Source organism: Cyprinodon tularosa, unplaced genomic scaffold (assembly GCF_016077235.1).
Source record: "Cyprinodon tularosa strain WSP-4 unplaced genomic scaffold, ASM1607723v1 ctg26, whole genome shotgun sequence".
Classification (NCBI taxonomy): Eukaryota; Metazoa; Chordata; class Actinopteri; order Cyprinodontiformes; family Cyprinodontidae; genus Cyprinodon; species Cyprinodon tularosa.
In genome coordinates this window covers 260,440-271,392 of record NW_024038961.1, presented here as the reverse complement: position 1 = coordinate 271,392, position 10,953 = coordinate 260,440, and positions in this window count along the sequence as shown.

Genomic DNA, 10,953 nt, shown 5'->3' with positions numbered 1-10,953 from the left:
ACAAACAGCAACTGCAGGTTTCTAAACAGATCCACGTCTGTCTGTTGGGCTGTCACAGGGGCAGCACTCAGGACCTAGTTAAACAGATCCACGTTGCCTTCATACTGTACACACTGTGCTGCACTCCATCATTTATACATTTTTTTTTTATCAAGAGTAATTACTCTGAAATATGTAATGGTTGTATCTGATTAACATTCTTGGCTAAATGTGCTAAATGTTCATGAGGTAAAACTAAACAGAAATGGAGAAAAGATCATTGAAGCCAAGATTTGTGGTTCTGAATATGATTAGAAACCATCCAGGGTTGAAAATATTTGCCATATTTGTTTTTACTTGCACTCTAAGGGCTGATTCCCTTACACCTGTTTTTGACAAATCTCTGAAAAATAAGTATATGTGACTTACTTTGGGAAATCAACAGAGATACTAATTCAAAATGGAATACAAATGCGGGCAGAAGCAGGTAACAGATATACAAACCAAAACAATCTTAGGCTTAATGCTGAGACATCAGCTTGTCATCCTCATACATATTGTCCCAAAGAAGCAGATTTCATCCCAATATACATCATCACAAAAATATTATCAAAACTTTGAGAGAAATCAAAAACTAAAATATAATTGATCTGGTTGATACTCCTTGACGCTTCATAAAATCTTTTTCATAGATGCCAAGAGTGCCCCTGTTTTGGTTTTAAACCAGCGATGATTGAATGTGAATCTTTCTTTAAAAAGGTGTGAAATATGTGGATAAAACTTAGTAAACCACGGTGCACTCAAAGTGCCTACATGGTGCTAAAGCTAACAGCAAAAAACTTGAAGCTGTTAAATAAATCCATGCCAGTGTTGATCCCATGGGGTGCCTCACAATAAAACCTACAGCAAATGGTTTTGATAATTACCTATGAATGACAGGTGCAGTACAAAAAAGTTTAAATAGGTTAAGTGCATGCATGTAACCAGTCATTAGCGTCAGGACTTAAGGTACAGCGGCAAAGTCAAAAGAGGAATTAAACTATATTTATGTTTGTGAATGTGCATGCATGTTTCTGTACACTGAGTTACTAGGAACTGTATGGCCTTCCTGGGAGCCACACCCAGTAGCTGTGGTATAAAACCTGTTATTAAATGGTAAAATGATTAGAAAAAAGAAGGAGGTCTGTGGTACCCCTACTTCCCCCCTCCTCCCTTTTTTCTCTGATTCAAACACATGCATGAGCTTATACACATGTACCACTTCCACAGACTCCACATCAAGTGTGGCTGCCTGCTGCATGCGTCCAGCCATGCCCGATCCCCCAAAACGCTAATGAAATCTATTGATGTGGAGCGTGGGGGACATCAGAGCAACAACAGGAGGCAGAATGGAACAAGGGGTAAAGAGAGGATCAAGTGAGCAAAGCTGCCTCCCAGAATAGTGGGGGGAGAAAAAAAAAGCAGCTATAACAAGAAGCAAAAGTTTACACAGGCTTCAATTACATCCCAGAGTATGGGCAAAACTAAACAAAATAATCAAAATAGAGCACAATGAAACTCAGCCCCCTGCCCAGCCTCCAGACAAGAAGCACACGCTCAGTTATTCCCACTGAGTAGCAAACACTGTTAAACAGCTACGCCTGTTTATGTGCAGTTCTACTATACATAAGCAAACAATCATGCTCTGTTTGGAAGTTGGAAATGAGAGCTTTGGATCAGCTAGCCTCGGGGTTTAAAATAAGTAGAACAACATTTTTATATTAATTTAGACACAAAATACTCTCTTTTAAGACTTAACATACCTCATATTTCTCCACGCATATGCACAAAAAATTCTCTCACCTCAGTTTGCTTCTTAAATCTATTATAACCCTCCTCTCTCTTTAGAGAAAATAAACAGGTACAAATTTTAGTCAAACCCTTTTAATAATTAACAAATTTGACCAATTAAATATTTGAAATTGAAATGTTTGTCGGATAAAACAAAATGGAGAAGTTCACGATTTTTTTCAATTGCAACACAACCAAATAATTATAAATTGGACGAAGGACAACAGCTGAAACATGTAGGTCTGCTTATAATAGGGTTTCTCAGGAAGGGTTTCTTAAATTCTCATATTACTTGAAATTTTGCTTCAGTGAAGAGATGGTGCCTTGATTATGATGCTCATGGTTTGCAACATGAAGCATTTTGTTCAATTTAGCTCTTTTAAACAGATCACCATCTTCCACTTTTTCGCAAGGTCCACTGGCTGGCTTGGACCTGGTTTAGCTGTGCATCAACACTGACTTTCCTCTTGCCGATCTTCCATAAGGGCCAGGTTTGTTTGATGGACAGCTAATAGTGCTGTCAACTGATTCTTGGATCTGAGTTGTGGATCTCTGTATCCCCTCTAGACTAACCATAGATGTTTTGGCCTCTTTTATAAGAACTCAGTTTTATCTTTCTTTCATTGCAAAAATTGCTTAAAGGTATTGTGGAAAATTTTCTTTTTGAAACTTTAAAATAAGTGATCTTAGTTATTTTCAATCATTCTGGTAATATGTTTACGTAAGACCGTCCCATGTGCTCGTCCCCATTTTCACTTAGCGGTGGTGATTCTGACATTGTGGAAAAATTGCAAATCTTCTTTTAGAAAGTATGAGCGATGCAAACAGCAATCCTTAAACATAGCGTGGATGAGGAGAAAGGGGCTCATGCATGCTCTTGCAGGCGTTTAATAGGTGTTCCCTCTAGGGAGCGGGTACAGGGTTGTGCATAGTATTTTTTTTTTAGTGGAGAACTTTTCAAAAAATCATATAAATCCTCCACTATACCTTTAAGAGAGCTTTTTTTTTGTTTTTTCAAAATTGTTCAAACATTCAAAGCTTAATTCCGGATGCTAGCTCTTTCTTTAGAAATTATCGTTATTTTACTTTCATTTTGATCATATACCAAGTTTTCCTTTAATCTGACAATAGCAACGCAGGAGCGTATATGTTAATAACAGTTCCTGTGCACTCTGCAGGTCATCATTACTGTGTTGCTTTAGGATGTTATAGTACCCTGAATGCCTGACAGCCTATATGTCTGCTTAGAGCATGTGATGAATTTGTACGGTTGTGTAGGTCTAGACAGCCGACATGCCTGCATTGTGACAGAGGCCTACAGGTATGTGGCCTTGCGTGTGACGTTCTTTGTCCCGCTCTCAAAGTCTCCAGCCTGCCAGTAATCACTTCAAAGAAGACGGGTCAAACGAGAGGTGAAGTCACACCGCCTACCTGTCCACACTACCTCTTTCTTCTCCTCTCTTCCCGTCCCAGTAATTGTTCCCTCCTCTCTTTTTTTGATTCTCTCTTTCTCTCTCATCTCAGCTTCTCTTTTAAAAACATGCTGACTCGGCCGACTGAAAGCAAATTTTAGTTATGTAGGAAGATTTCTAGCCTGCTGAAAAAAAGGGCAATTCATGTAAGTTGTAGTGATCCACAATTCACACATCAATCAGCGAGGCATTTGCAGTAAATAACACTAAGCGTCTCATAACGACTTAACATTCTTTCACTAAACCTCAACCCTCGACATTTTTACTTTGATGTGTAGTGGCTGCCTTAACTTCATGAAGCCCCAGATGACAGCAATTCATCCAAGCAATAGTGTCATGGACCATGGTTGAAAGAAAGCCATGAAGGCTGGATAGATTAGGATGTAAACATACATGTAAATAACCTTAAAAACAGGAGGTGAGAGTGAAACATTGAGTGAACAAACAGCATGCCAAAAGCTGAGGCTAAAGTAAGGCAAAAACAGTGAATAAGATTTATTTATTAAAAGAGCGATCGCATAAATGGACATTTGCATTGTCTTGTAAACAAACAAACATGAGGAAAGAAATGAATGAATAAAACAGGAAATCTCCAACCAAATGCACTTTACAGCAGACAATTTGCAAACAAAATAAACGTTATTCTCTGCAGATTAGACTTTCTGTGCATATTAATAAATTACTCACTAGAAGATATGATAAACTCCTGATCTTTCCAAAAACGTCTTAAACAAAACAAACAGAAGATAGTCATGGTTTAGCCATGCTAATCATAAAAGAAACATTTTTTTCAAACTATTGGATATATATATATATATATATATATATATATATATATATATATATATATATATATATATATATATTAGGCTTGTCCGTGGATCCGATCCGATCCACGTATCGGATCGGGACGCCGATATTGGCAAAAAAATGCGTATCGGCAAAGCATGTAAAATGCCGATCCAGACTGCCGATCCAGTTTAAAAAAAAAAATCTGGTCCGTATTTTCCAGTTTCGCCGATTGAAACGATCCATTCCACTATTTTGCGCCAGTGTTCCCCTGTTTTGCATTTTTATTAAAACTTACAGTAATACTTGCACCTTTAACTGTTTACGGTTTTACTGCTCACTGTGCAATTTCAGATTGCTATTCGTAATTTTGTCCAGTTTGTGTTTATCTCTTAATAAACAGGTAAGTTTGTTGTTACCAAGCATTGTGTTTTATTCAATCTCACCTAATTTAGCTGGCTAGATGTTATCAAGAGTACTAAAACCCTTTTCAACATGAGTCTTACAACTAAGGCTAAATACTTTAACTTAAACTTAAATACATGCTCGGATATGCTGGTATCGGCCAGTATCGGTATCGGATCGGAAGTGCAAAAACCTGGATCGGGACATCTCTAATATATATATATATATATATATATATATATATATATATATATATATATATATATATATATATATATATATATATATATATATATATATATATATATATATATATATATATATATATATATATATATATATATATATTTTATATATATACATTTGTTTAAGAAAAAAAAAGTTTAAAAATAGGGTAAATAGGTTCTTCTTCTTAAAGAGATTTTTATCAGAGGGTAACTATTTAAAAGCATGAAAGGCCTAATTCGTCATATTGAGTACCTCTGATTTGTTAAAGGATATATATATTATATTTATATTTGTTCTAAGTTGTCCAAACAGTATTAATGCAGTCTCTATATCACTTGGTAAATTGTTTTGGGTTTCTGTTATCCAACCAAACCAGTACACAATACAAAAGGAGTATAATTATCTCTACAAAGCTCTGTAAAAATGTTTTCAATTATACTGTTAACATCAAATAAAATAAGTTTAGAAAAAAAAAGCAGAGCCTTTGATCTCCTTTTTCTAAATATTGTCTATGTTTTTCCACTCTAGCATTATTTATCTATATTCTTATTCCTGTCTGTAGTTTAGAGGATTGCATACTTATGTAATTCTTTCAACAGACATAACAGGAACTCCATGATCTTTTATTCTATTATTTTGAGAATAGACAAATATGAATAGTAAGCTTTAAATACTCAGAGCAGAAAAAAGAAAAAAAACAAAAAAAAAAACTAAAATAGAGTGTAAGGAAAGCATTGTATTTATACCCATATAGATATAATATCTATGCTTTAAGAAAACGTAATAAAATCTTTGCAACTTGATAATTACATAGACTGATAAAAAAAAAATTAAAACATATCAAAACCAACTTGGCTTTATGTAATAAAAAAAGTAAAATCACATTTTAAGATTTATTTAGGAATCAGTATCAGGAGCCTGACATAAAGAAATGACTTCAAGTAACCATAAAGGTACATAAAGTAGGCTTAAGGATCTAAAGGAAAAAGAAAATAAAATACATTTAAAAAAGGCTCTCAGAGAAGGTATTTCTAAAGTTTTTGGGATCTAGGGAACCAGTATCAGAACAGTTTTCAGTGGAACAGTTGGGAACTTTCCTGGATTGGCCAGACCACCACAATTACTCCAAGAGGGGGGAAAAAACTACAACACAAACACAATCCTTAAATTCTTAAAAAAAATTCACCCAATCAAAAACAGTGAAAACAATAATTATGTTTTGATTTCCAAAGATTTCAGCACAAAAGCTGATAAATTCTTTAATTCAGGAGTCCCAACATGACTTTAGGGTCATTTGGTTTTTATGATGGAACAATAATGTTAAACAATTTTTCACACAAAGGGAGGTTAATAAACAAATAAGAGCATTTTTTGGTAATGTATTTTTAAATAGAAAAAAATCACTAAAACTCCTAATCTTTCCCATAATTTGGGCATGCAAAAGTCAAACCACTTGCTGCGCTAAATGCCAGGGGATATCCTTCAGTAATCTGGGTAAGATAGCCTTTTAAGTGGAGGAAGAGGAACACGAGCAGAAGATGGAGGAAGGGGAAGGAAGGGGGCATTATTGTTAAGAAAGATGTATTTTGAGCTGCGGTGTCTTTGGCCTGTCAGGCGGACACAAACAAAAAGAACCGACCCAAGGCGACAGACTTAATTAGAGAGAGACTGAGAAAGAAGAAAGGAAGGCAGACTCGTACCTCCTTATTAAGCTGTCTTTCTCGGGATGGAAGAATCAGGAAAGGGGAGGACTGAAGGAAGAGAGGAGGAGGAAGCGTACCAAAACAGTGGGGTGTCTGAAGCCAGAAACAAGGCCTAGGCACCACCCTTCACCCCTCACCCTCTTTGTGATCACTCCCACCGGTACAAAGAAACACACACAAGGATTTTCCCATGACATGTAGAGAGGCATATAAGTTAGGATGAGACAAAAGCAAGAGATGATCCAGAAAGTGAGAGATTAAGCAGGAACAAGAACACTTAATTCAAAGCAGTACAGGAAAATAAAGAGACTATTGTCCTCGCTCTCTCACCCTTTTCTTACGAGGACAGCACAGGTGGGGGGCAGGTAGGCAGGCATACAGGCAGGTGAGTGGGTGACTGGTGCAGTGAAGCTATGCAGAGAACCAATGAGGTGTGACCCTTCCCCGATCAGCGGCTGAGGCAACAGAGAAGCTGCGGAAAGAGTCTGCAACACAGGACAAGGACAGGGTGGGAGCTATCACTGCCCACCTGCTGCCAGAATACAGGAAATGAGACAATGAAGACATCAGTGGAAAGGTGGAGGACTATAAATCAGTCAATCAACAGCTAAAGAGAGGTTTGACAGAAGTTACACCACTGATTCAGAGGGAGGTTTCCTGTAACATGGTAGAAGAGAAGCCCGTTTCCTTCACGTTCTTTGACATAAAAAAGCAAAAAAATACATGATTAAATCCCTTATTTATTTGTACTACAGGAGCGAAGTACTATGTACCTTCAATAAAATAATTCTTTCAAGTTAATTGATTAATTGTCAAAGCTACTGAACAGCTTAATATGCCGTTTGTTTTGTACTAAAAATACTACTATATAATGCTTTGTATTTTTGTTACAAATTGTGCAAAATATCTGTCTGCAGATGGAGGCTTAAGAATAGCCAAACCATATTAGAACTTTCTGCAAAATGGGCCTCCATTTCAATAACCTGTTAAATCTCACCACTAGGTTATAATAAATAACCACCTGACAGCATGGTGGTTAGAGAACTCTATCTCAGAGTATACAGCCAATGTTGTGCATAAATGCATTTAATGAATGTCGTTCACTGAATACGTTCATATTTTTATTGAACGGTGAACTGAATGGATCAGGATTAAAGTAATGAGTGTGAACGAGAGCAACGTTCACTCTGAGAATAATAAGTGACACACACAGCTCACATCTGAATTCAATTGATAACGACACTAATAATTATATAACGTCAAGATTTATAGAATTTATTATGGCAAACAGCGTGACAGACCAGCATGCCTACTGTTTGTACTAGTCTGTGTGATTCAGATTCATCTTCTGGTATTTCTGATGGCAGTTTGGGTAGAGTTTTATGAACTAACAAAGGAAGACTCGGGCAGAAAAAACTCCCCTTTCTGTACAAACTAAGCCCACCAGAACTTAACAAACAAGTCCATACATTAGCCATGTCCACTTCAAACTGTTTTTAAAGCAACACATCAAGTTAAAGCATCTGAGATATCTTAAGAAATACAGTATCTGTTATTGAGGAGCGTAAGAAATAATTTTTGATTAAGATCTTTTCAGCAGAACCTGGATGTACATGTATGTTTCTGAAGTAATTAGGTGTAATTTGGCTAAGTAAAAGCTTTATTTTACACACAGTATACCTTGACTGCATCTAGTATATTCCATTTCTTTCTATATATTACAATCACACATTTAAAGGGGTTCTATTCTCAGAAATTGTGGCTTAATTTACCGAATGAACTTGAACTAGTTCATTTATAGGTTTGATAATAGTTCATTTAAAAAAAAAGTGAACTATGAATATGAACTAGTTCATTTTCATCTATGTGAATTGAACTATTAGCTAGTTCTAGTGGGTAGCACTGCTGCCTTGCAGCAAGAAGTTTCCGGGTTGGAGTCCTGGTCCGGGGTCTTTCTGCATAGAGTTTGCTTGTTCTCCCTGAGCATGTGTGGGATCTCTCCGGGTACTCCGGCTTCCTCCCACTTTCCAAAAACATGACTGGTTAATTGGCTGTTCTAAATTCTCCTTAGATGTGAGTGTGTACGTGAATGGTTGTTTGTCCTGTTGGTGTCTGTGTTGCCCTGCTATAGACTGGCAACCTTTCCAGGGTGTACCCCGCCTCTCCCCGTAGACAGATAAGCACACGCACCCCTCATGACCCCAGCAGGGATAAGCATGGCAGATAATGGATGGATGGTACAGCACTGTATACAGCCCTGTGGATCGTCCCTTTGGCCTTCTCCTGTTGTGATATGAGGAAGAACCCCTCCAAAAGGTAGGCGTCCAGGGGGCATCTAAAAAAGTTGTCCAAACCACCTGAGCTGACGCCATTCAATATGGAGAAGCATATTGAGAGGCATCATCTCTCCTGGGTGACCATCTCTAAGGGAGTCGCCAGCCACCCTGCAGAAAAACTAATTTCGACCACACACACTATTTTCAGATGTGTAGACCTTTAAATGAAGCATTTTATTTGTCAATTAACAACACACATCTGTTATTCCAATTGAACCTCTAATTGTGTTTACATTTTTATTAATAAGTAAGTTTCCCAAATTATCATTTTAAAACATATAAAGTAACCACATAGCTAGTTTGGCTAGTAACAATTTATTTCTATTAAGCATTTATTAACTCACTACTACAAATTTTTTGAACAGTTAACTGGTAACTGTAACTAATTACTTTTTTAAGAAATGCTGGCAACTCTGTTTAAACTGAAAGGTCATTAAGTTTGAAGCACTTTTTTACACAACACACAATCTTTGGGGGAAAAAATTTAGAAAACAATAAGTTGGTAATGAATTGGGCCTGTTTACAAGTCACTTAACAGATATTATCTCAGCCACAAATTCATCCATATACCATTATATCACTCTATAACAGTAAGAACATAAATATTTATATGCCTGGCTGACCTAATAGACCATGTGCAGATAATGTAAACCATTATGGCAATGATGCAGGTGCACCTGGTGCTTGAGGAGGCCAAAAGCTCTCCCTTTGTGAGAAGTTCAATTAACCCATAGATAAAGATTGTTGTTCTGCTTCAAGGTGATGCAGATAAATCATCTGGTATCTCCAGAGGGCAGATGGGAAGCTGCTGACCTTGACTGAAGACATTTTCAGACAATGGAAGGAGTCTTCAACCCTGTCAGGACGCCTTTCCTGGCAATTTTGCTAACGTCCCTTTTTCCCGTGACGATGACGTGACGCGCTGCTCAATCAGTAGTAGCAGAGGGCTTATACTCCTAGAATAACTGGTATTAGTTAACTGTGGCTAGCTCAACATCACAGTCATGGCGTCGGGCTCGGATACCAGTGTACAATTTGTTGGAGGAGCTGGGCGAAAACAACGCTTGGATGTATGGAGCGATTTAGTTTACAACACGAAGGACAGCAAAACAACCTGCATGATAAACATCGCAGTCATGGCGTCGGGCTCGGATACCAGTGTACAATTTGTTGGAGGAGCTGGGCGAAAACAACGCTTGGATGTATGGAGCGATTTAGTTTAAAACACGAAGGACAGCAAAACAACCTGCATGATAATGACGGCCACCGCCGATACCAGTGGTGGCCAAGATGTAGAGACACCGGAGGAAGGACGCCACCAAAGAGTCTGTGGTTCAAAATGGCACGGAAGAGCACAAGCTCAAGCAATATCCACATGTGCTTTGTGTATCTGGATAGGCATTCTATTGTACTGTAGCTTATGGTGCCTAGCCGGTGATGATCAAAGAGTACCCAGGTGCCCTTTACCAAGAGCTACGCGGTATCTGTACAAGCAAAGTTGGATAATAAGGTTCTGCTGTCGACCATGACCTATGGGAGGGGCTTGGGCATATCAGAGTTGAGTACAAAGTAGTGAGGATGAAGATAAGCTCCTCAAAGTCCAAGATAATGATTTCCTAAAAGGTGGCTTGGATGCCCTGTAGGAGTTCTCTGGTGAAAGCTAACTATGAGCGGCTCTAAAGAGACTGCTGACCTAGAACTAGATAAAACAAAAGACAGGGAAAGACATGTCCCTCCTCCATCCATTGCCTTATAAGCCCAGGGGACTTACTATCTCCTTTTGCTGCATATATGTGTGTGTGTGTTGTACTGTTTTTTAAACTTCTTAAATCTGTACACAGGGAAGAAATCTAAACTCTGTGTTTCTAGGATATTCCACAAACTCTGCAGGAAAGGGAGAAGGGAATTAACCCAAGGAACATAAATAAAAAGATAACAAATAGATTCTAAATAAGTTGAATGATTTATAAGAGAAGAAAAAACAAAAAGGACTAGCAGATAAAGCAACAAGGAGAGCTACAGCTAGCTGGCGGCCTGCCCCCGAGCCCAAACCACAAGGGCCTAAAGTGGCTGATTGTGGCGGGACTGGCGTCTGTGTTGTGCTGGGCCCCTCTACTTTCTCCCATTTGGCCCCAGCTTGGCCAAGTCTTCACTGTAGCACAACTCTGACTGAGAGGAAAAAAGTCCTAAGCCCATCTCACTGGATGCTAG